The sequence below is a fragment of the Pagrus major genome, chromosome 14 (assembly GCF_040436345.1).
Source record: "Pagrus major chromosome 14, Pma_NU_1.0".
NCBI classification, from domain to species: domain Eukaryota; kingdom Metazoa; phylum Chordata; class Actinopteri; order Spariformes; family Sparidae; genus Pagrus; species Pagrus major.
The window spans coordinates 20,757,104-20,783,908 of record NC_133228.1 but is presented as its reverse complement, the minus strand read 5'-3'; the positions used below and the strand labels follow the sequence as shown (position 1 = coordinate 20,783,908).

The 26,805-nt window shown below is 42.0% G+C and overlaps 1 protein-coding gene across 1 annotated transcript in view; it reads right to left on the bottom strand.

Annotated features, from left to right (window-relative positions):
* syt1a (synaptotagmin Ia) overlaps nucleotides 1-13,668 on the bottom strand; it is an 83,756-nt gene extending 70,088 nt beyond the window's left edge. The window contains exon 1 of the mRNA XM_073480757.1: nucleotides 13,637-13,668. The gene's annotated coding sequence lies outside the window, so the exon portion shown is untranslated. The remainder of the gene's footprint in view (nucleotides 1-13,636) is intronic.
* Between the last annotated feature and the right edge of the window lie 13,137 nt (nucleotides 13,669-26,805).

Below are 26,805 nucleotides of genomic sequence, written 5' to 3'. Positions count from 1 at the left end.
TATAACTGCTCGTTATTATCTGTGACCTCCTCGTGACCCCGGAGAACATAATATTACAAATCAAAAGCATCAAAGTGCTGCATTAATTCCAGTCAGTCTCTAGAACTTATTAATTACTTCATGTGGCTCTGTGTAGCGCCGATGATTCACGATGACAGTCGCTTCAACTGTACAAAGGATGAGTCATCTGTCGGTCTGTATGACCGCCGATGTTGTTTGTGAAAGTCAGGGTGAACATGAACCAGATGTGAACTCAAAGGCGGGAACACATCATCATTTTCTCCAGGACGAACCAACTAAGCATAACTACCAGGCTATCATCACCAGACAGATTAACAAAAAGTGAAAATGATTCTGTTCTCGGTGAAAACCACATTTGTTATTCTGTGATGATGACATAAAAAACTTTTAACTTTATAACATATTTGACCCATAACCGTTTAGGTTATATAACTTTTTTTGAGAATTTTGCTGTTTCCATCAACCTTTCCTGATGCAATACTTCACACCAGCACAAAAATACAGCTAGTGGGCCTCTAACCTGGTTAAATAAAAGTGAATGGGTGTTCTATGAATGAGCCATAATGCTTTACACATTGAAAACCACACAAAAACACAAATAGCTTCCTCTGCTTCTCCTTCCTCTACTATGTGATATGCAAGTTGATAATGCTCTACTCTTTTACTCATTATGCTCTTCTCCCTCTAACAGCAAATTGCATGTTAAAAACAAAATCGATTTTTCAGCTATGGCTACTAATACCTCCTCCATCATCGTTGTTCGGTAACTGGCTTAGCTCCTCCACCATACTACAGCCTTCGTGGTTTACATTGCCTCTGTGGTTGTGAACAGACTCACCGAGGTCCGACCTCGCAGGCTGGCTCCACTACAAAGCGTTCCTTCACTCGGCTGTTTATCGTCACGCAGTAAAATTCCTCGCCGTGTGTTTCATGTTATAATTTTTCTTGGATCGGGCAGGAATGAGTGTTTTCACAGCTATAGTGGGAATACGATTATCATACAGGGATCACAGTCGTCATGGAAACCAAGGATGGTGCATGGTGTTAAGCCATCCCTGACACATCCTGAAACATTGGGAATTAGTGTGAAAACGCAGCTCCCTTAAAATAAAGATGTGACAAAGTCTGTCTCTCATATTAGGCACATTCTCAAGCAACAGATCATATTTTTGCATTATCAGCCTGCACGTGTGGGAGGAATACAACCTGTGCTTTATAGAAACACTACTTCGTCACATACTTTATCATAATTCATGCATACTTTGACACAAAACACCAAATATCGCATATTCAAAGAAACAGTGGCTAAACACAATGTAATTTTGTGGTATTTAGGCTTTAAATCGACTCAGAAACTGTTAACTGTACTCACTAAAACACCTCAGGTGAACTACTATCAAACAATGTTAATAAAACTTAAACTCTGCTCTCATCTAGCAGCCTAGAAAAGCTTGCCAAACATTTTCTGATCATGTTTTTTGTGTTGCACTATGTCTTTTAATGTCTTTGGAAGATTTGGGAAAGAACTGGTTGTAACAGCTGTTGCAGTGAGGACATACTGTAGGACAGACTCCAAACAGATTCATGTCAGGGTACCTTTTTAAGCTCTTGTCACCAATTTAGGGCCACATGTTTCTTAATACACAAAACAGAAAGAAATCTGTTCACAATCGAGCAGATTTCGGTCAAATTAGAAGGAATATAGACAGCTGCAAACACAGCATGGTGAAGGTTACACATGCACGAATGGAGAAAAGCCAATTATTTACAAATATTGGATTTCTATTTGCTATCACCTCATCAAGGAGGATTAATGACCTGAGCTGGCTGATAAATCAGTACAGTTTTTTGACTAAAACAAACAAAATGTGTTCGAGAAGGTTTTGTATGTCTGGTGTAGACCTGAAATAATGAGTTTAATAATTGATTTGTTCTAAAATGCAAATATTTGCTGATTTTCTTAATATTATTTAACAGTAAATTAAATAAATGTGTGTTTTTGGTCTGTTGGTCTGACAAAACAAGCAAATTAAAGACATTTCATCGGGTTCTGGGAAATTGTAATAGCCATTTTTCACAATTTTTCCAATATTTTCTGCGAAATAGTAAATGAAGCCCTGGTGTAGCTGGATGTAAAGCATGTAAGGCAGCAATTTTGCATATACATTGCTCATAAAACTGCGAAATAAAACTGTACTTCAAACGTCAGAAATGTGTAAATCTTCAAAAACAGGATGCAAGTTTTGTGAGAATCTCGCCTGACTTAGTGAAAGAAGAAGAAACATTGTGCCACAATATGATCAGCATACATTGTCTAAGCAGATAAGCCCCGGACAGTCTCATTATCGCCAGTGCGGCAAGTGAAGGCTGGACTTCCTGTGAGGGACAGGATGGGGGAGCGCAGGTGGAGGGGAGCGATGGAAACAATGCTGTGAAAAAGAGATAAATGAAGCCAGAGAGTCTTGGCCACGCTGAGAGAGGACAGCCATCTGCGAGCTCATGCTGCAAAAATCTTATCTTATTACCACCCGTCCTGCAGAGTGAAAACTTTGTTTCCCACCTCTGTGTTTCTCTACTTGTTACGTCTTTTCAATTTTTTTTCAAGTTTTGAAAGAACTGTGCGAACTGAATAATTTCTTAAATTAGGAATAAGTAAGGATAGCACAGTCCCTGTCCCAAATTTTAAAGTTTATGCCAAAAAAGCCACTGTTGTTGGGTCTGTATGGCAAAGACAATGAAAATGGGCAACAACATGAACATCAAAATATTATGATTGAAAAGCTACTCAACAGAATGATCCAGCTTAGATTTCCACACTGCACTGTCAGAATTTAAAACCGACACCTGCGTTAAAAAAATATTAACCAGGGAGACACCCATCCATTACTTCCCTGTCATCCATCAGGCAGTGAGCACAGGCTGAAATTGGGAAAGCATACACGACACAGACAGACAGAATCAGCACAAAAGAATCAAACCATAATGCATTTAATCATTACAGGGACAGTAGATGTCCGGGTCATCCATTCACTGCGGAGTGATACACTGCCATGTGGTGTTAAAACGGGACTCATGGTCGACCCTGAACCCTCGACCCAACCCGCCTGCACAGCGCTGCCTTGGGTCCACAAACAGCTCCCGACTCACTCTGGTAAACACAACAACGCACAATATGCCCGCGCACACAACAAAAGACATGACTCGGAGCGCTGTCACCACTCATCACGCTGACACAAAAGAGGATGCAGCTCAGATACTGTGTGAGTGGTATAATAATGTGCACACAGACATGATAGGATATTTTCCGGATGCTCAGGGACAAACAGGCCCAGATGAACGGGATCAATCCAGGAATCAATAGAGCGGTGGTCTGGTGGGCATTAAAAGCTCAGAGGAGTTATTCATTTTAGGAGCCAAATAACGTGACAAAGGAGGTCCTTGAACAGCAGAAGTGACCTGCCTCGTGGCCTTGTGAAGGAGCTGATGAAAGAGATAAATCTTTGAGAGTCACACAGCGGCTATCATCTTCCAGTGTAGGCGTGCGATGCTTCTGCCATTTTAAGAAACATTTCTTGTACAGACACATGAAAGAAAGCAGAAATGTGTGGATATATATGTATATGATCTGGCTGGCACCACACACTGCGCTCGAAGGCGGCTAAGATTTCCTCCTTAGTGCCAGTCAAGCTTACTAGAGCGTGACGCGGGCTGGATTGATTGATGGACTAAAGGGGAGAAGGCAGGTGAGGTAAGAGACGTGCACAGGAGAGAACCTGAGGTTAGACACTGTCACCAATCTGACTGGTGCATTCAAGGGAAAAAGAAAGGTTCCTCGTGGGCGTAATTCGGCTCACTAAAAGCTTTTGAAACTTCAGCGCCAGCACAACCAACACTTCCCTGCTCTGGTCCGGACTGAAGAAACATGGGAAGAATAATGTGACTGACATCACATTTTCTTTCCAATTACAGAGCTGTTGTAAACACTGACCTCCATTTTATTTTTCTTGTCAGTTGTATTAATTTTTTCCTGTGTCACTTATGATACTCGCACATTTTCAATGACTGTTTGCAAAAAACAAATTTGAAGAATGTAATTACATGTAAATCAGTTGCAGTACCGTGTAGCAATTCCCACTGACACCTTTTGGACATGGGACAAAATAATAAACTGTGCTATTGTGATGAAAGACAAGCCCAAACCAAAGAAAATCATGTGTGAATAAAAGAACTTAGTCTCAAAGATATGCAACATGGTGACTTTTGAACGCTTTCTATGATATTACAATAATCCTAAAAGATAAGGATGGCAGCATTATATATGATGTAACCTATATGTACTTTTAATTTTAATAAAGGTGTTCTACTGGGACCATAGTGACGGTATTTGATGACCTGGGAATGCATTAAATGAAACTTTGAGTTAACATGCATGAGATGAGCAGTGAAAAGAATAATCAGGATCCATAAATCAAAATATTACACACAAAAGAAGCAACTAAATAAAGAAACAACAACAACAATCAGCACACAACAGGACAGAAAGGTTACTGCAACGAAAATGCCAAATACCAGTCTGCCGTTGCAGACAGTAACCATCAAATTAGGGAGATGAGATGTGCCCTCTAAAAGTAGTAAAACAGGTTATCTTGGCCCCTGCACTCACTCCCTAAAGACATTTTAGTCCCCAGCGTGAGCTTTGACCACGCAGCGACTGTGGAAACTGTAAATTAGCACAGAGTATTCAGTGAATGTCAAACTCAAGCCACTGTAATCCAGCAACTCGTCTCTCTCTGTGCATCCTGGGTAATTTGTTTCTCCTGGGGGTTTATCATATCAGGGGCCAGAGAGGTTATTTATACTGACAGTTATGGCACAGAGACTAAGGGCTGGGTTTCGAGAAAAGGGAAGGAAGGAAGGAAGACTTGATTAACACTATAATCAAGGATAGGATGTTTCTGAAACGTCAGTAATATGATTTTAATTCCGCACATTGTGTCGTTCTAAAACAGTGACCTCCCTCAACTTTGCCTTGGGCGAGATGATAGAGGCTGTTTGACATGATACGACAGTGGTTTTCACACTGAGGTGGTCTCAGGTAATAGACTCAAACGTGGAAGGGTGGATTTTGTTCATTTGGCTTCACATTTTCAGGAACAACGTTTTCCAACCAAATAATTCAGTCGCAACTTTTGGCAATGGGTGAAGGCGACAACGGATGAATAATGCATGAGCTAAACATGCTGCCGTTAATCACAGCGACCTCCGAGCACACACACCTCCACTTTTCTCCTCTGATCCGAGAACAAGCGATGTGAAGAAATGGGGAAACCAAGTACTGCACAAACATTTCACTTTCTCTTTCTCTGCTCACTTCATCCTGGCTTGCTGAAATTCTTCACAGTGTGCACGGTTACTTGGAAATGCAAAGGCACTGATTGCATTTTACCAGGCTTTTCAAAACTCGCTTTTGTGCAAGTTCTCGCCAAATGAATGCAGGAGAAAGGAGAATGTACACTCGCACAGAAGCCCGGTACATGACCCACTTGTCTTTCTGTACTCTGCAGGAAGAGGAAGAAACTTGAAAAGCTCTGAAATGAACCCGAAATTCAGCTTTTTTTTTTCTCCTCCAGCTTTGCAGTTGTCAAGACATGGTTCACAATTTTGCACATGAATGCAGCGTTCATTTGCGCGTATTCATGTCCGTGCACTGCAACTGTAAGCCCCTGTGAGACACATCTGTAATGGAATCTGTTTCTCCCATAGTGGACGTCCTCGATGGGGGAGCTGATAATATACTCCCAAGTGGACATCTAAGATCAGTGATTACCCTCCATTTACCGCCGCCGCTCTCCTTCAGGGCATGTCGATGCATCAAAGGACAGGGTTTGGAGAAAATGCCTGATTTCAAGATAACCTCCTGGCTTTTTCCTTTCTGTGACAGCCTTTTAACATGATAGATCCTTTAATTGCGTTAAACCGGGACTGACTGGAAGCTTACAGAGAGATGGTGACACCACTGAGCCTGGTAAATAGGAAAGGGGAACTGATGGAAATTCAATTTTTTTCTCTAACTGATGCAGTATGAGCACAAAGACTGTTTACTCCCAGTTGGCTGTGTGAAAATCAAAGATCTTGATCAACAGATAAGTCAAAAATGGGTGTTGTTTCTCTAAGTAGGAAGGTCAGTTGGCGGACATGTACTGTATGTGGTTTAAGGATGGTTATCGTCGAGCTTTTATAGATACCCATCCGACAAGGTGTCCATTATCAGGAATTAATGGACAATGTGTGTATGTTGGATGGTTGCCTCCAAGGGCATTATTCAGCTTATACCATGGTCACTTGCTAAAGAAAAGACCATATGTGTACATTTTTCACTGCTCCAGTAAATGGGACAGACTTCAGTAAATAGGACCAACCTTATGAATAATCCACTCCAGCTCATTGAACCCCTCGGCTCAGCTGTTAGCCAGAAAGCTAACATTATACTCGCAAGATTAAAATTATACAGGTTGACCGATATTATCGGCTGATATTGGCCTATCATCATTACCTTAAAAAGTCAACATGTTTCGATCATTGGGACTTCAGCAGGGCTCCAAGATGGTCGAAACATGTCAGCTTTTTTAACGATTAATTGATTATCCATTACAATAAAGAAAGGCTTTAAATTTTCTAAGAGCACCCGACAATTTTTTCCGACAATGTGTTAAATAGAGCAATTAGTCATCTTCTCTTTTTACTTTTATAAATAAATACATACTGGGGTAAATGGCTCTGGTCTTCTCCCTACAGTTAAAAAAAAATATCAACAACCATAAGCAATACAAAATGAGTAAGTTCAGGTTGTCAGGACAGCTCAAAGCAGGAAGCGATTTCTGCTATGCTAACTATTGGCTTCCAGGCATACTTAAGCCAACTGGACTCAGCAATCATAAAAGGCTGTAAATCTTTCCCAATAACTTCGACGACAGCCCGCTGAGATTCTTCCACTTTTGTGTCTGACTTCTCCGATTGTTTGATTGTTAGAGCCTTGCAAAAAAGAATTTGACATAAAGTTGTCAAGACTTTATAACAATGTTTGAATTCCTGACTGTTTTGATGTTGAAGGGAGAATTTTTACGGCTTCAGTTGTATACTTTGATGTGCATCGTACCTAATTGTAAGACAGGTTGAAAATGACAAGAACGAACAAAAGGACTAGAGTCAGACATCTCAATACACATAGAATAATACATGTTCATCTAAACTTTCTATAGTACTAGTAGTCTGTAAAAGTCATCCCACATGCTTGGTATTCTTCAAACTCTTCACACTTTTCTTGTCTTTTGATAATCTAAATCTGTACTTTGCTTTGATCATATTATTCTGGATCTTATCTGATGATCACCTTTCTGAGACAGAAACTTTTGGTGCTGTCTCTCAATTAATGTGAGATTCGAAGCCCTCAAAACCCTCATTAACGAAGATCAATCCATGCGGCGCACAGCAAGACACTGGATAATTCATGACAGGAAATAAGATAAACTTTCAGCAGTACATGTCAATATCTTCTGACTATGACACAAAATGAGCGTGATGAGGACATACACAGCTCTAAAACAAGACATTTCTTCTTATCTTTATGAATTAGCCTTATTTCACATACTGTCAAACACAAAACAAGGCTGTGCTCGGTGCGTCAGTGACTGAATACCAGTTGGTTGTTGCTATGCAACAATTAAAAAAGTTTGAGGTGTGTTACTCTGCAGCTTCACTTTACCTTTCAGTAACCTGCGCTGGAAAGAAATTGCACTTTCTTGGTGCTGTCAGCTTTGCCCCCTTCGCTCTCTGTAAATAAAGGTCCCCGGCGAATATGCAGCTTTCTGTGGAGTCAGAGATGTAGTGATAGAAAGTAGCTCTTCTTTTCCGCTCAGATCGCAGCAGACAGCACACTGATTTACACGGCGCAGTGACAAGGACGACAGCTGCAGCGTACCGAGATGGAAAATATATCCTCGCCCCAGCCCCGTCGCTACCCTCCTTCCCTTCATCCCTTTCCTCACTTTAAGCCCAACTCATATCAACTCTCTCTTCATGTGCCCCACCTCCTGCCATCAATGCTTCTGTTGCCTGACTCCTCTCCTAGAAAGAGGGTTTTTTGATGGCATGTGGATTTGAAGAGGAACCGACTATCTTCCAGAGGTGGCAGTGGCCTTTGTTGTCGGGTCAGAAGGGGAGAAAAAACATGTGTGAACTCTCTCTAGCCTTGTCTGTTTGACATGAGGAAATTACCTTGCAGTGGCCGGCAGTCTGAGCGCTGTCTAACCTGCCACACGTGCCCGTTTTCACACTGGGACAGTCCGCAGTTTATTAACTCCACAGAGACGAAGACATCTCGGAGGAGGAAGAAAAATGGCCACACCTTAGTTTCACGGCGTTGACAGCTGACGAGGAAACGAAGCGAGGCAGGGCAAAGGGGAGGAGACTGAACGGATGGATGCCTCCCAGTTCATGACAGCGTTGAGCCGAACAAACACAGCCGCACTTGTACTCGCTTCTTTTCTGGACCGTGTTATTAACACACCAGTGGAAAACACTTAACTCATGCCTATTCAATTATGCTAATGCATACATATACAAATGACCCTGGTTAGTTATTAGCTGTCTCAATTAGGGGACATGTGTATGGGGGTTTAGCACAGAGAGAGAGAGAGAAGAAGAAAGAGAGGGAGAGGAGTGACGGGTGGTTTGCTGTCCACTGGTGATAACAGAAGCCTTAGGGCAAGACTTGTTCAGCCTTTTATTGTTTCTGTCAGAGTGCGCGGGTTGGCGGTGGGGGGGCTGGAGATCCTTTGTACTTGGAGGACATGCAGCGAGGCACAAAATCAAAGTCATGCTGAGTCCATGTATGCATATTTGTGTGGACGTGTGTGCGTAAATGCAGAACACAGAAGTGGCTCTTATCTTTCTGGCTTTTCTTAGTGTATCAGTGCTGCGACGAGACTCTGAGGACTCTCGCTCCTGCGAACTCTGTCGCCAGAGACCAGAGGGCAGGATACAGTGAGCTTTCATCCAACAGCCCTTACAGTAATAACCCGTTCTCACATCTGATTTCGCACCCTTTTACTGTGTTCACAGATATCACACATAAGATGTAAAATACATCTAATTAATTCATGAAACACCAGCTACAGAACATGACGCCCCAGTTGTTTAAAAAATTATTGCACCGATGAGTGTACTAAATTTTAGATTATACAACAAATCTGAATCATAAGGCCGCCATTTTAAAACGCTTAGCACGTACATGCATATTAAAACCATGCATTAAAATCAATATAATGGATCGACAAAGCCATAACTGACTCATACATCACATTTATTACAGCCAGAGCAGATTAATCACGATGATTTGTAGTGTGAAATGAAGCATGTTGCCATGGGAGAGAGTGTTCGTCTTGGGTATGGTACACTAATGCTGAGGAGCGCAAAGCTAAGCTGGGGGAAAAAAAAAGGTTACAGTCAGGATTTGTGGTTGTGATTTTTTGCCAGTACAACAAGAGGATTAATACACCAATCTGCAATGTCATCAAGGAGCCACTGCTGAATCTAGTTGGGAGTGGAGAGCCCAAGGGATGTTTTCCATTTTACTGAAATATGGTTATTTTGTAAAAGACGACACTACAAATCTAATCAAGGCTCGATCCGATTTCCAATTTTCCCCCCTACCCTTCATTTTCAAGTGCCCCCTTAACCCTCAGAACAGAGTCACGAAACCCTTCAAGACCCTCATACATCGTCAGTTGTTGTCGATGGCGTTCATGCAAACAGACGTGACTGGACATTTCCAACATGTGGTGATTTCTGATGAGTTACTGTGGCAATCCTGGTATCATCACAATGCCATTTCCCATTTATCTGATGGAGACAGAAAAGCATGGATGCTCGCAATTCATTCACAAGTTAAATTCAAGCTCCTAAAATCAACATTCTCGACATGACCTTGGGTCTACAGATGATTAAAACGACATAAAGCCACAGAGCTATGGAAAAGTGCCTCATAAGTATCTCTGACTGTGAGCCAACAAAGATTTAATGCTCCAGTGAACAACTTGTACGGTGGAAAAGAAGCACATACCCTGTTTGTAGGCTTTGCATATTTGTTTATTTATCCAGGCTACCTGGTTAAGTACTGAGCACTGTTGCCTGTGGACTCTGACAGTCGCTGTTGGTTCGTAAACACAAATAGATTAAAGTTGGTAAATATTCTGACGCTGCTCTGCCTGCTCTTCAGCTACACCGCCTTCTGCAACCACAACATAAAATCTGCTATTCCCCACAGAATATTATCTCATCATTGTATGAATAATCTTTACAAACAAGGTAATATCCTCCCTGCTTTGACCCCATGAGCGTTATCTTTGCTATCATTCCTAAATTCTCTGCTTCTGTCTGATCTCTGACTACAGTATATGGACTGTTGGTGCTGTCCACAAGAGGTGGTACTGAAATTTCACCCTCCTCTGCTTGTTGCCACCTCTCTCTCTCTCTATCTGCACAGAAGCGCTGTCCGTGGTTCTGAATCAGTGCTGCACGCTCTGAGCGCACAAGCTCGTCCCACAGAGAGAGAAAATATTCTTGCTGGCTGGGTGACTGGGTGGAGCAGCTTGGACCTCGTCTCAGCCGGGTCTGTCTGTAAGAGTGACACAAGGCAGAGCCTCAGCAGGCAGGGAGCTCCACGCCCTGTTTGCTTCAGATCTGTCACATGTGACAGCGTCATCTCCAAAGAGAAGGGGGGGCTGGAGGCCTGACTACATCCCTTAGATGGATACAAAATATGACTATGGATGTGGCTGTCTGGAGAAGGATGATCTCAGTGTTTGCTCGAATGTGTGAATGTCTGTGACAGAAAAGAGACAGAAGCAAAATTTCCACTCCCTTCTGATCTAACTTCATGCCCGTGTTTTCAACAGTCAGACCAAACACATTGTGAATGTGCATCCAGTGGGATGTTGTGTGAAAAGAACGGCTGATCCCTGCACATGAGAGGCCGACCCCGCTCCGTCCTGTCTTTCCCCGGAGTGGTAAAGCCAGCCAATCAGAGTGGATGAGTGCAATGAGTCACGGAGAGAGCGGACTGCATCCAGTGGACCGAAAGGAGCTGCCTGCCGCTCTGGGCAGGGAAAGCTGTAGCGTCCGTGGATGGAGTGATTCTGGTCAGGACACACACCAACACCCACATACAGGAGAAGCATGTAGATTCACAGATGTATCCTTTTTGGGCAAAAATTCAACAGATTTAATGCCAAAACTATATTTTTTTCCTCCTCCATCACACATTCATGTCTTTCACTGCCTTCCTTTATAAGATTTATGTGACAAGTCATTACTCTCAAATGTTGCCACTCCAGGATAACTAATCCACTGTAACACTGCAAGGTTGTGTGAAGGTCAGCATGTTGCCTGGATCCAAATACAGGCTGAGCTGTGTTTAAGCTTCATGACGGTACGGTACATTAGAGCTGCAACGATTAATTGATTAGTTAATCAAAAGAAAATTAGTTGGCAACTACTTTGATAATGAATTTCAATCAATTTAGGTATTTTTAAAGCAAAAATGTCACAGATTTGCTGGCTCCAGCTTCTTAAATGTAAGGATTTGCTGCTTTTTTGTGTCATTTCTGATGTAAATGTAGATAATTTGGGTTTTGGACAAAAAAAAATCAATTTGAAGACGTCACTTAGGACTTTGGGAAATGGTGATGTGCATTCAAAGACTAATTTACTACATTATTTGTGAAAATAATCAGCAGGTTAATCAATAATGGAAATGCAGTACAGTGTGTGTCACTTTACAGCCGTTAGAAAAACAAAAACACTGTGTGAATGGGCCGTATGAATGGGTGCGAGAGACGCTCATTAACTATTAATGCGATGGGAGATCTCACAGCTGGATACACATCACACAGCGTGGACACACACAAGCAACAAACAGTTGTCAAATCACCTCACAATGCCAGCCTCAAAGAGAAAGAATCATATTAAATAGCTTCCATAAATGACTCCAGATTTTTACACATAAATCTAAATGCTAACAATGGCATGAATATGAATATGAAAGGTGAGCAGATTGTTCGGGTCCACTTGGGGACGCAGAAATCCATTTTTTTTCCAAGAACAGACAAAGGCACGGAAGATGTGAATAAGAATTATTGAAGCCTGTCCGAGAATAAAGGATTTGGAAGGTGGCGGAAAAATGAAGTCAAAAAATCCAACTGAATTAGTTTTCTGCGTTTGAAAAGACTGGGAGCTGCGTGTTAGCTTTCATGGCTCGCTCCTGCACAAGACAATGGAATCAAATAGACGGTGGGCTATTTGAAGCCACACAATCTACCAAGCTTCACCTCTTTCATGTTTCTAAATGAGGGAAGAAGAAAGAAATAGAAAAGCGCAAATGTTATTAAGCACAGTGAAGCTTTGTTCAGCCTCTGGCCCTGTAGTCTGTCTTTGTTTAATAGTCTACTGTACGTCAGCATGCATGAATGCAGGGAGGGATGGGAAAGGAAGAGAGATGGACTAGTTCATTTCAGTTGAATCTGGGATAATGAGGATGGAGAGAGGGAGATAAGGAACGACAAAGGGGAAATGACAAACAGCAGGGAAGGCAGGGCAGTGATTCGATTACAGTATGACTTCTCATTAAATGACAAAGCCCTGGGTTGGGAAGCCACTGTATCAGACTGTACAACTCCTGAATACGGCACGTCTTTTCTCTTTTCTTTTCCTTCACCTCTCTGACTACACTGCTGCCACCGTCGATCTGGAGCTCGACCTACCCCTCCGTGGGAGTCAGCTTATCCCTGTCCGTCACTAATGTCACGATTCCTATCAGCTGTAGAGTCACATCCAGCAACAGGGGCTGCAAGGAACGATTATTTTCACTGCCTCATAAATCCATCAGTTGTTCGGTCTAAAAATGTCAGAAAAAAATGTCGAACAGTGTTTCCCAAAGCCTGAGAGATGACACCCTAGTTCTGTCCACAACCCAAAGATATTCACATTTAAGAAGATGTAGTCAGATATTTTCTTTACTCCCATTTCCTTAAAATATTACACAAACCGATTTATCAATCATCAAAATACTTGGTGAAAAATTTAGGCAGCTCCATCCAGGACTCATAAATGTAGATGGAAACAAAACTAACTGCTCGCAAACCAGTTTTCAAGGAGCTTCAAAAAATGATGCCACAGATACTTAGATGTGTGTAAATGTCAACTCCGATCTGTAGTGAGAGTATTTCACACTAAAGTATTGCAGAACAAGACAGTCTTTCCAGTTTCTCCACACTTCATCTGATCATAGGAAACTATTGTGTTTTCTTTCTGAGTAATCCCCGTCATTGTAAATCTGACATCCGCCTGACATCTGCCATCCCGCATGACACCTCCTCCTCCTCATCTTCCTCCTCTTCCTCCACACGACCTGACTCTTCTGATCACAATTACAGTACAATTGTCCTGCGAGCCACGTTTGCTGACACGCACATCAAAAGCAGCGTGCTCTCTCCGTTTCAACCAGCCGTCACATGTATCATTTTCACTATAAACACGCTCTCTTACAATCCTCTCTTACCTGGCAGCACGCTGTCTTCCCCGGCTCCTCTTAAACAATCCCAGCGAGGGGTTTCGGACAACTTCTTCCTTTGCTGTGGGAGCTCGATGTGGCACTTTAGGAAGAAGAGGGAGAAAAAAATGGGAATAAAAACAAAGGCTCAAAAAGCAATGTCCCCTTTTTTTTTCCTCTCCAAACGGCAGCACAAGAAGCACTCACGATCACACACTCGCACACCCAGTCAACAGCTCTGCCAAGCGAGCAGCTCGCTATTCCTCCCTTCCCTCTCTCTCTCTCTCTCTCTCTCTCTCTCTCTCTCTCTCTGTCCGTGACACTCGCCTCCTCTCTTCCCGCCCACCTACTCCAGCCCCCTCCCCCAACTTCTCTCCGTCTCTCCCTCGCTTGCCCGTCGTCTGTCAGACAAAATGCACACAACCCCTCTATCTCCCTGCTCACTATTTTCTGACATTTCCCCCTCACCCACTCACACCTTCTGCTCCATGAAAACAAATATCGACACACAAACTTATTCTCGCTTTGTGATATTTTTTTCCTTGGAAGAAGACAAAGCACTTGTGAGAGCCTGATAACATCAAATGATAATGAGGCAATCATATTGTACACGATTACAGTTCTGACTCCATTTTTAACACCATAACTGCCGCTTGATCACACTTATTCCTCTTTATTCCATCCTCTCCTTCCATCTTTTGTCTCCTGTCTCTCCTCATGTCTCTCCGGTGTATTTGATGCTGCTCACGTGCTCTTCTTCAGACAGCAAGTCAAGGGCATTCCCAGAGTAAGTGTATGCTAATGCTCCGCCTCAAGGAGCTGCCTGGCGTCCCCTCGACTCACAGCCCGACCAGATGTGGCAACCGGGTCTCTCAGGGAGGGGGCAGCAGATGCGAAGGCAAAGGAGGACCGGCAGCAAAAAATCTGCCAAGCGGTCGGGTCTCATTTGGCCACTCGGGTGGACACGGGGAGGCCAGCGGCGCCTGACTTGATGGAGGTGTGAATGTTTAATGGCGCCTTATTGGCATGAAATTCAAAAGTACTTAAGCCGACTGCCAGCCTTTTCAGCCAAGAGAAGGTGATGACAACAAACAGCCCTTTGTTTAATCTGATAACTGACAAAAGATCACAAGGATGGAAACTAAATATCCCCTCCGTGTTTGGATGTAAAGACTTGAAATGATTGACAAGAAAGGAGAAGGAAAAAAGAGGAGAGAAGCTGAGCCATGTTCTATTTCTGAAAAAAAGAAATAAAATGTACTAACACGAGGTAATACTTCATGAAGGTTACAGACAAGGACTGAGTATCATTGAGGCTTTTAATATGCTGACAAAATACCTAATGTTCTGTGCTGGTACCAAACAAACAACATTTCTTGAATGTTAAATGTCGTCTCAACGCAGGCTGCAGTACAAGAATCTCAAAAACTACTTATCAAAGAAGAAAAACAACTCTGAACAACATTTACTGACTTCTCAAAGAAGTACTTCAGTCTGATATCCTGCACTGGTGATCTTAGATCCCTACTTTTATGGGATCTAATGGTTGCTGCTTGAGAAAAGAAAATTAGTCCTCAAATACCAACACGCTGGTTGTTTTTTTTGAAAATTGGCTAATTCATAATTTGCTCAGCCCATTTGCCAGGATAAAATGTTACTGATACGTTCACATTTGTACGTGTCATAGCCTACGTACCGTATTGACATTTCTGAGAAACGTGTCATATCACGTTCACATTATATGTTTATGACCTGACTTTTAAATTGGGAGGCGGAGGGGATTGTGGTAGAGATACAGGCGAGAAGGCTGCCAGTTTGAGATTATGTTTCAACATTTGTAAATGTCACACCACTGGATATTTTCAGGGAGAACCAGGGACAATTTCCAGCTGTGTTTGTGGCGACAAAAAAAGATATTTTTGACGGGAAGTCAGAACATCTTGACCCATGTTTGTGGTGCCCAATCAGGTATTATAAGCCAAAACCTGATCTTTTCCTCACCCTAACCAACTGGTTTAAATGCCTTAACCTCACCAGACCATAAGCACAGCATTGTCCTAAATTCAACCTAAAGAAACATAAAGAAATGTGAAGTTTCATCGTATCCATAGTTACATTTATTCTGCTGATTGGGTAGAAGTTGCTTTTCACATGATTATTATAGAGAGGTGATGCATTTTGTTGCATGCTTGATTGACTAGTACGTGGACTGGTTAGCTGGAGGGCAAAAACCTATTCAGAATGAGACCACTGATCAGAGCTTGTCTAATCAGGTTCTGTAATTATCATGCTCCAAACCTAACCATGAAGGCCAATTATAAGCTCACAACCAAAAGAATTTAAATAATAGTAATTGTAACAGTTATTATACATGAGTTTTCATAATATGCACCCTATGTATTTATTTGTACCATGTAGTACCACATTTTTAGTGTCTAGAGCCCTGTTTTATTGTGCAGTACAGTTAATTATCTCAATCGCGGTATTATTATTATTAAAATCAATCCTGGTGATGGCTTTGACAGTTGTAATATCTTTTATATTCCTCTGTGTTATGGCACAGCACCCAAACTCACCGTTGAGTAAATTAGCTTCTCTTACACCTACTTCTACTAAGTTTCTATCTTAAATGAAATCTTTTTCAGCCTCTGGGTTTATACTTTTTAATAACTTTTAGTTTGTAATAAAATCATCACTGCAGATGAAAGTTGAAAAGAGAAAACTAAAAACAGCTCATGCATACACAGGCCCACAGTGCCTGACTTCATAGTTCATTCACAGTATTTGTGTTTCGGTCATTATCAGGATATGTTATTTGTGCCTTGGCTTGTACTGCGGTATATGTCTTGATACATTTTAGTCAGATATGTACAATAAATAAGGAATAAATAAATAATAATAATAAATAAATAAACTTCTGCCATTATGAACGTCTAACACCTCCAAAGTTTTCATGTCTGTAAATTTGAATCTATGAGTAACAGTTCTGCAGCGCCCTGCCGTTTGTCTTCTGTGCTTCCTGTCTGCCCTTACAGCCACAACAAGCCTCGCATTAATTTCCTTGAAGGGGTCATCCAATCAATCCTCTCCTCAGGATATCCTTGAATTTACCTTCAAAGTGTGCGCTTGCTTGTTTTATCTACTGATTAATTATGAACCCTTTTTTTTCTATTCTACATCACATCTGTCTTTCAAGCTCATTTGTGAGCTGCCGGGAAACAGGAAGTCTGCAGCAAACTGTAACTGTGCGAGAAAAGCGACTGCGGGCGTAAACAGATGTCAAATGTGTGTGTATTGTACTTGCATACTGTATGTGTGTCTATGGAGAGAGTAAATAAAGTGCACAGGCTGATAAAGTCAATGAGGCACATGGCACTGTTGACAACACACACACACAACATGTATAAAAGCTAACAGACCTATAGCCGGGACCGAAGCAAAGCAAACAGGGAGTCCATGTTAATGATTACCAACTAACACCCTGCCTGGACACTGCACAGCTTGCTCCTCTGCACATAAGCTTTGGCTCTGTGTGTGCCTTGTGTCATGAGGCCTTGGAGGGATCGATTACTGGCCGGTGCAGATTTGTGGCACAGCAGTCTTATAGTTCAACCCTAATGAGCAGGGCAAGAAGTGCATCCATGCTGAGCGGTACATGCCATCATCTATGGAGAATATGTGTTGTCTTTCCCAACAAATTCAGCCAAAACCACATCCTAGCGGTGCAGAGGCCATCCGCTATCTAGGGGCTGAAAATTGCACACCTCCACCCTTTCAAACATAAACCAGAAGATAAATAATGGTTTTGGCCAAACAATTACCCAGAGAAAGAGAGTAGACACTTTGGAAAGTCTACATGTTTGAGTTGTTTTCATATTCCACAGAGGAAAAACGTAGGTAAGTCACTAATGACTGCGCTGGGTCTCTGGGTGCAGATTACTGCCCTCTGTGGATGTCACTGAGCTCTGAAGGTGCAGCACTTATCTGTGTTAAAACACCAGAAGACTGAGAGCACAAATGTGCACTGTGGGAACATCCTATTTCCTGCTGGACAGAATATTTCCTCGAGAAAATAGAAGCTTTTACTCCAGACTCAATGAAAGTCTCACTTTATTTGGTATCTCTGGTATCTTGGAGAATTTATGCTAGATACTGGGGTTGGTGCAATCTGTAAGAAATGTAAAAGTTAACCAAAACTACCAACAAACTGTGAGGAAATTACAATTTTGGTGTCATGTTAAAGATGTCAGTTCAACGTTAGTATGCTAACCAGCTAGCCCATAATTTGTACCTCAGAGAGTCTGACAGTAAACAACACCAGCACTCCCCTGCTGGAGTCAGCTAATAAGACCGTCGGCTGCAGGGTTAACTGAGCTTACTTGCTAACAGCAGCTACAGTTAGCAGCAGTTAGCAGTTACTAGTGATATTCACTTTATTTATTTGATTTAATTTGTGTATTTGACAGGGAATCTAAAAAATATATCCATAGTATCCATAGTCCCTAAGCTGCCCCCATTTGTCAGGAGTATGAATGAAAAACCTGAGTAAAGAGCCGTACTCAATCTTAATCAATACAAGTACAAAAAAAACAACAAACAAAAACAAGTCTGCTAATGGCTGTCCTGTGTGACTGACACATGACATCTAAGAAATGTAAGTCAGGAAAACGAGAGCATTGACAGCTCAAACATCAAGATGAGGCCAAAAACATTGGGGAACATTTTTGCCACTGACGGGAGAAAGAAAAGATGAAAGTGACAACAAGCAATTTTAAAATGCTGCAACAGCACTTAATGCTTTTGAATTTTAACAAAAAGTCAAGTGCCACACTTCAACATTTCAAAAGAACCTGACAAAGGATATGAACAGAAAAACAAAAAAAAGCAAATCTTTCCAACCAGGAGCCTGTGAGTGGTCGACCTAGATGAAACAGGAAAGGAAAAATGGAGGAAGCGAGATCAACAAGGTGAAGGTGGACTGAAAAGGGCGAAATGGCATTTAGAAGAAAAAAGGCGGTGAAATAAAAGGAGACGGGTGAACAAAAAGGACAATTTCCCAAATGTCAAGAGCATTTGAATGGTCACCTTTGGACACTGTAAATCACTGGTCTTATTCAACCACTAAGAGAGAGGATGTGAAGCTTTACAACAGGAAGAAGCTTTTGTGACTCAGAGATGTGAACCGATTTGCTCTTGACTTCACATTTTATACACTCATTTTTATTTCACACAATTTGTATTACATGTGGACAACAATGTAAATCCAAAAAGGTTACATCTTTTGTTATTGTTATTGTCATTGTCATTGTAAAAGACTGTGAAATAATCTTTAAGACTTTCAGCCATGGTGGCCTGAAACTGATACAAATATTACAGCTACATTTTGGAGAAATAAGCATTCAAAAGGTAATTAAGTAATTAAGGAAGGTAAGTAATTAAGTCATGGGTATATATTCATTTTAGTGGTACACTGTATCCTCGAGCAAAGGGATAAAGGACATTTTCCTGATAAAATCTAGCACCTGCATCATGCATGAAAAACAAGGTGACTGCTAGACTTGTCTACAACAATTAATTCAGTGCTAAGAAAGGCACTATCTGTCCTTGGCAGCATATTCTGCACTTGCCATGTCCATATTCAGGAGGTGTGATATGTTCAAAATCTCAAATCTAAATATAGGTCGTTTTTTATCCAGATAACGAAATACATCACAATATAGCACATTTTCCGTAAAAGTGCAGGACATGTCACAAAAACTAGAGTCACGGACACTGACCAATGGTCAGGGCCCTCAGACAACACATTACAGTGCTAATACTTTTAAAACAATACAGTTTTTACGATACATGCTCATGGCAACTAAGTAAATGGGATACGGAAAGATTGTGTTTATGGCAGTAAACTATTGTTCAGCCATGGTTTTACGTAAGACGCGGAAACATTTTAGGTTAGGGAAAGACGGAAATTTCAATTCCAGGTCTGTGACGGTTATAAACTCCAGTCTCCTGCATCAAAGTCATTCAGCACCACTTCCTCCGCAGCCTGCTTGGATACAGAAAGGGCATAAGACCTCCTGTGCTGGCACTAGACATAAAATTGTTGAGTGCTGGACTTTTGCACTTTTGTCCAAAGCAATGTACAATAAGTGCGTTTGAACTCAGTTGGCAGGTAAGAGCATGGGTCACCGGGGAGGTTTTTGAGCCTGAGGCAAAGATGAGAACTCTGACTGCTACTGTATAATGACAGATTCCTTCATATCGATCCTGTTTCCATGTACAGCACTGTTGCTAAAAAATGAAAATTTCTCAGCAGGCCCTCTGCCGGACATGTTACTGCCGTTTTGTGGTATTAGGTTGTGTAATTCTTAATTTTCGCCCCATTCGACTTGTATTGCGTTGGCCCACCCAGTGAATCTGGTGCTAATTCTCTCTGAGACAGAGACATGCACTTCCAAATGGAGGAAAGTAGCCCTAATTACAGCTGATGCTCTCGTTTAATCTCTCTCCCTCTCTCTCTCTCTGTCTGTCTGTCTGTCTCTCTCTCTCTCCTGCAGGCAGGAAGCTGCCACAAATCACTTACAGCTTTATCGAGGGATAAGTGGCTGTTCAAATATGGAGCTCTTTTCAATACACACAGATGTTCCTTTTACCGTCACCCTGCTCGCACCCTCGCATGCATGCTGCAGATACTGTACGTAAACTCCCCCCTCCCACACACACACACACACACACACACAAAGACACACAGTTACACACACAACACCTGCTGGGGTCAGCAACACTTTCCAATGCCACTGATGTCACGCAGATGTTTGGCTGCCACCTGAGGTTACAAGAGGAGCAGAGGAAGACCGAAGAGCTGCTTGTTTTTGTTAAATTTCCCATTTTTTAAACTCCTAACAACTTCAGTGGGTTATAAAGTTACTTAAAGGACAATAACTGTGGTTTTGAATATTTTAGCTACAATTTGCATACACCTACCTACTGTTGAGCGTTGTCCAAAACATATCAACAGCATATCACATTGTCTTTCTTCTCATTCATACCTGTGCATTATCAAAACATATTCTCTTGTTGTTATTGTTATGATCTTGTCAAGGTTACATTAGGTTGTACTGCACACGTGAGGTTGTGAACCTTCTTATTGATGCTTTCAAGGACACTCTGATGACAGGAATTTAGAGTAAGTGTTCAAAAAGCATTGGAATCTGTTATTTCTGTATAAAGCCAAGCTTAACTCAACAAAGAAACAGGTCGACTACAACATGCCCTCATGTTTGGCAAAGCTATAGCAAAAAGGTTTATTCTGAGTAAGTGGAAATCAACAATGGTTGAAATGACTACATGTAATGTGAGAGGAGTCACTCGTAGTGATGTACTTTGCAGCTCTGCAGTTGCCATTAACTCCATGGTGTGTTTCAGCATCTTAATCTCATTGGCAGACAGACAGAGTTAGCAACTAGCTGGTGACGATACTAAAGCAATTAGCAGGAGTTGATGGAGACCAAACAAGGCTAAAAGGACTAGCAGGAATTACACTCATCAGATGGCCTGAGCCCCTGATGAATGATAATGTTGTTCTGAGTTTAATGGATGTTTTAACAGACAAACGATTGCTTATGTAAATGTTGTGTTTACGGCTTGTTTTGTTTCTCCAAAGTGGCTAAAAAATCAATTTGTGCTGCTTCAGTCTAAAAAATCGGTCAGTTATGTAAAGTTTGTACGGTCTTAATGTATATATATTAGATAGACGTGCACCATTGCTTCAGAGTTGACCTTTATCTATCCGCTTATGACTTCAATGTAAAAATAAGCCCTGCAGAGGAAGTAGAAACCTTCTATTAGCATGCTCAGTAGCCACTCTCTCCTGTCCTTCTCTTCTAACTCCAGTCACCAGGCACTGCTGCTCACAGAGGCCACATCCTATTCATCCCAGCAGTGTTAATTACGACAGTCTTATGGAGAGATAAGTGGCCCTTTTGACCTGAGAGTCCCCTTGACTCACACACACGAGGAAGGGAGAGGCAACGTGAGAGGAATTCACTGGGACTGATGACTGAAGCCCTTTGCACTGAAAGACACATTGAGGCAGACACACAGTACAGTATGGAGAGAACTCATTTTACACAAATGAAGCCACTAAGGAGCATCTTAGTGCAGACAGGATCAGTGTTTCTTTTTGGAGTGCCCCTGTCTGGGACGGGATCGAGGAGTCAGCGCTGCCTGTTAGAGCGCCCCGGGCCAAGTCTGTGTAGGGGACTCAGAAGGGGGATTAGTTGGGATTTAGAGAGCAGTAATTACCCTTGCCCGTGGAGGGTCCGGTAATTAAATTACCTTAGCAACCCCGTTACTGCCCAGCCACACAGAGCCTCCAAGGTCAGCGTGAGTGAAATCTCAGAATATTCAAATTTGTTTAGTGTTATCAGAAAGCCTCGCTATGTGGGCGGTGTAGTCATTACCATGACACATTTTTAGAAACCTGAGATGGTATCACATGCGTTATGTGTCATGTTTGATTTATAATTGTGATTCTTTATTTTCTGCATGTGTTTTGGGTATGATTAAAGTTGTATGAAAGTTTTCCGGTACCGGATAAAAATCCTCCACACCATATTGATTTAGGTTGTAAGCGTGATTGAAGTGTCTGATTCTGGGTTGAACGCACATTCGAAAATGAGCTTTTCAATAACAGGAGTGTTACATGCCTCACTAAAATTGCTAGTTTCTTTAATGGATGAATGTGACATGGAGTAAATTGGTGGTTAAGTGAGAACTGAGCTGAGGTTAAAGACCAGTGGATTTGGAGAGAGAGAAAAGAGAGACTGAGATGATGCGTGGGAGTAGCAGCAGCTCCCACACAGGAAGGAAAGTCACGATCCAGCACTCAACAGCACTCGCTCTTCAGCTCAAACTGACATATAAACACGCCAACAACTCCCCAGCAGAAATGCAATCTTACATTCGCTGCACATGTAAAGTCTGAAAAAGCAATGTCCATAAAAAAGTCCCATTAGGCTCTGCACTAAATTCATCTTGATGCCACTAAAGCTTCAGATTTGTCCCCAATGGTCTATTTAAGTGACAGTCACCCAACATTAAGCTGCATCACTATTGAGTTCAATAGATCCATCAGCTGCAGCAGGAAGATAACATTCCAAACCAACCTACAGGGTTTCATCCACGAGCATCCATGCAAACACAAATGCACACTGACATATACATGTGGACTCACAGAAGCACCTACACGCACTCAACCAAATCACATTATGCTCAAACACAGACCTGCATTCTTGATTTCTCTCTCTTTAACTCCTTCCGTTCTGTTTGTGTTAATGTCCTTTGAATCATTCGAAATTTATGATGAAGGTAACTTCTCCCTTTCCTGAACAACCACAATTTTTCTATGACAGTTTTACAAAACAATGATTAAACTCCACTGCTTAGTAGGGCTGAACAATATGCAAAATGATTTTCACACAATTTTATTGGGAATGGTCAATTATGATTTTTTTTAGCAGATTTTACCAAATAAGCATGTTCCCTTATGTCTGGAGAATATATAATATGAATGTCTTCCTACATTTAGTCAGAAATGGTTGTTTATTGTGTAATTATTGTTTTATTTTCTATGGCAACGGCGGCACATGGAGATGCAGCGGCCAGTAGCTCCTCCAAATTATGTTACATTTGAGCTTATTACTGTCATTTTCTGGCTTTATTGCTGAAACACGTATTGTGCCTCTGGCATAAATACTGTCACCAAGATTGGAGATTAAAGCGGGTGTTGTGGATTAGGAGCAACAGGCTTTGAGACCCTTCCGGCCCACGGCGTCTTTTGACCATCCAACCTGACCAGCCTGACAGCTCCACGGAGGAAGAGATTGGGAATAAGAAGTCATGCCAATCCAGCTTGGTATAAGGAAAAAGGAAATGGGACTGAGGCTGGCACAACAACAGGAAATCAGAGACTGTTGTGGCCACAGTGACCTGTCTCGCCACAACATCCCAGGACACAGGACTACAGCGGGACGAGAAGAGGTGGACTTTGAAATTGGCCTTGAGTGGATAAACAGTATGATTTTTTGTTAGTAGAGTGCAGATGTCCACTATGTGTCTCTGTGGGCAAACTGAAGGAGTTGATGATCAGCCGGTTATGAGGACTGAGGAGTCAAAAAAAATTAAAAAAAATGTGAATCACCTCAACAATGAGATGTCCTTGAAGAAACAGTCATAAATGCACACAAAAAAGAAAAGGTGGATGGGTCCAGGAATGTGCCAGATTAGCTGTGGACAGAACCACACACAGACACATACAAAACGTATGATGCCCTCCAGGAGTACATCTGGCGGAGATAATAATTTCATGTATTCATGCTCTTTATATTCATGTTTGTGGAAGGTCAACATGGTGGCTTTCTATCTTCTACAAGCAGCTGGTGTGGCTGCATTGAACATAGGGTCACCGGAAATAACTAGACGGTCGTCAGCATTTTTCAGCTCTCTCACTCCTTATATTTCAGCTGGGTGTTGGTCTAATACCTACACAAGGAAGCTGTCTTCATGAGAAATGAATACTGACAAAAGTTATTTGGGTGGATGTGTAGTCTGTCTGTGTGCTGATGGAAGCAGTCTGGTTGGATCCGGGCCGTGCTGTGTACAACAGACAGTATAGTACATGGCAGCACAATTGCTCATTAGGCACAATTGACTCTGTCTGTCAAGCACCTGTGTTTGGAGGAGGGAAGGCGGCCAGATGTGTTTCTTGGGACTGCAGAGGATGATTGATGCCCTTATTGTACATCAAGTGTGAAAAATATCAGACACCCAAGGCTTTTCCTTTACTTTATTTTTTGTCTTTTTTCATCATTTTTTCAACTTCCTGAGTTACGGGAGGGAAGCAAGCCGAGGAGGGGTTGGCAGCTCTCCAGAAGCAAGTCGATCAACAGACATGTATCACATAACGGTGCCATTACCATCCACTGCAGCCCACTGGAACATGTGGAAGACATGAACAGCTGGTGCCAGATACCCTCTATAGCACCTGACGGGTGTGATGCTATCGACTTGGCAGAATTAGGCCGCCCCACACAGCAATAATTACAACAAGAGATCTTAATCTCGACCGTGTGAATGAAAGCAAAAAAGAAAAGTGGGGGGGCAATCTGTCAGGAAAATTTCTCAGTCACGTAGGCTCCCTGAAGTCACATCCTCCTATATTCTCCACCCCCAGAAGTCACCTTGACAGTGCCCTTCACGGCCCTCCATCACTGCACTGCCTGCATGTGACAGCGCAGATCTCACATTGTTTATTCAATTCAGAATCACTGCAAGGTGTTAAAGAAAATACACACGCCAGTGATTTGAATTAAAACACCTGATTCCTCCTTTCATGAGGGAACAAAAACACTAACTACTCACTAAATGCTAGTATTATATGGTGACCTCATTTCCCCTGTTCGAATCCACACAGGATGTGAATTGGGGCATGAAATTAAGACGGAAGAAAAACAAGAAGTAATCAGATGAAAAAGTAAATCCACAAAAGTAAAATCAAGCTAAAATTCCAACGCTTGATTTGCACCAATTTTTAATCAAAACGGAGGTGTCTTAATCAAAATATTGTGCATAATTTGCACTGAAAGTATTTTGCAAATTACACACACAGAAAAGCGGTTCATATGTGAATAAAATGGTGGATGGTTTCAACAAATTTGTCACAAAGTCACAAGAGAAATGAGCGCTGTGCAGTGAAAGCTCAGGCCGGTAGGAAGCTGGGGATAGAGGGTGGGTGTAACATCTTAATTTAGCCAGTGTCATGGAGGGAGCTGGACTCTAATACACACTTTCTTCTCTGTTAGTAAGCTTCAACAACGCCTTTATTCTCTGGCTAAACGACAAGCTTGAAGGCGGAGTAAGTTACAGGGAGCCAGGGACCCTGGGACTCTTAGTTTAACCTCGTCTGCCCTGATGAACGCAGCTGAATTGCATTTGTTTTAGCAAAGAAAATTGGGGCCCTGCTCAGGACTACAGAAGGCGGAAGTACAGACACTGTCCTCTCACTCCATCTGAGCTGCATGCTTCTCACTTTCTCCCCCTCTCTCCGTGGACGGCGCGCTGCCACTTTGGATATGTCACGGGCAATAAGGATGAAAAATTGGACTGCTCTTTGGGTGCCCAGTCGGCATGCCGGCTTCGTCCTCCACCTTCACAGGCCTGGAGGACGCTGAGCTCAACAGTCACAAAACAAAATAGGATTTAACAAGGCCAGAATCACTCACAATGCCCCAGTAAATAGCCACTGAACCCTGCCTGAACCAGCACTGGTGGAGGAATACAGACTTTAACATAGAAGTGTGGAGTGAGAGGATGGAGTTTGACAGCAAAGGGACGATTGTGCAGGTTTGAATCCATGGGAAAATACATTAGAAACAGCCAGGTTATATCAAAACTCATATGCCAATTCAGCATGAATAAAGTCTCTCCTTTACCACACTGGAAAATATTGCTGTATCAAGGTATCAAAACTACAAAATATTCACATCTGAGAGGTCACAGCCAGTTCTTCACTGACAAATCATTGATGACAATAGTTGCCAATTAATTTTGTTTATAGAATAATCAGTAATTCACTTGTTTTATTTCTATTGGATCATTGCTGCTCACTGAATATCAATTAGTGATGCACAGATCAGATAATCACACATATTTAATGTGACAGCACAACATAACAGACATCATTTAAGGCAGATAGGGTGGCTACAAGGATAGCGAATGGGACCAAAGAGTCTCTGGCTGCATGTCTGAACCCCAAATATTGTGGCTGCTTTTGATAGAAAGCACTGTATCGCTGCTGATGAGCAGGTTAACATCAGTGAATGAATGTGAGTAGGTAAATGTGGCATGTGTTGGAGATCACCTCGAGTAGTCGTTAGACTAGAAGAGCACTATATAAAGTCAGTCCATTTACTGTTGCAACTAAGCTTTATTTAATGTAGGTAGAAGGTAGGAAGTTGAGCAATTGTGTATTTCTGCCGAAAGCAACATGTGCTTAATAATGAGATGTCTGTTGAATGATGAGGACAATGGTGATTTATAAATACATTGACACAACCAGTTAAATTTCTCCTATCCATTTAGGCAGGGTACAAAGAAGACCACTGGATCCAAACTATATTCTC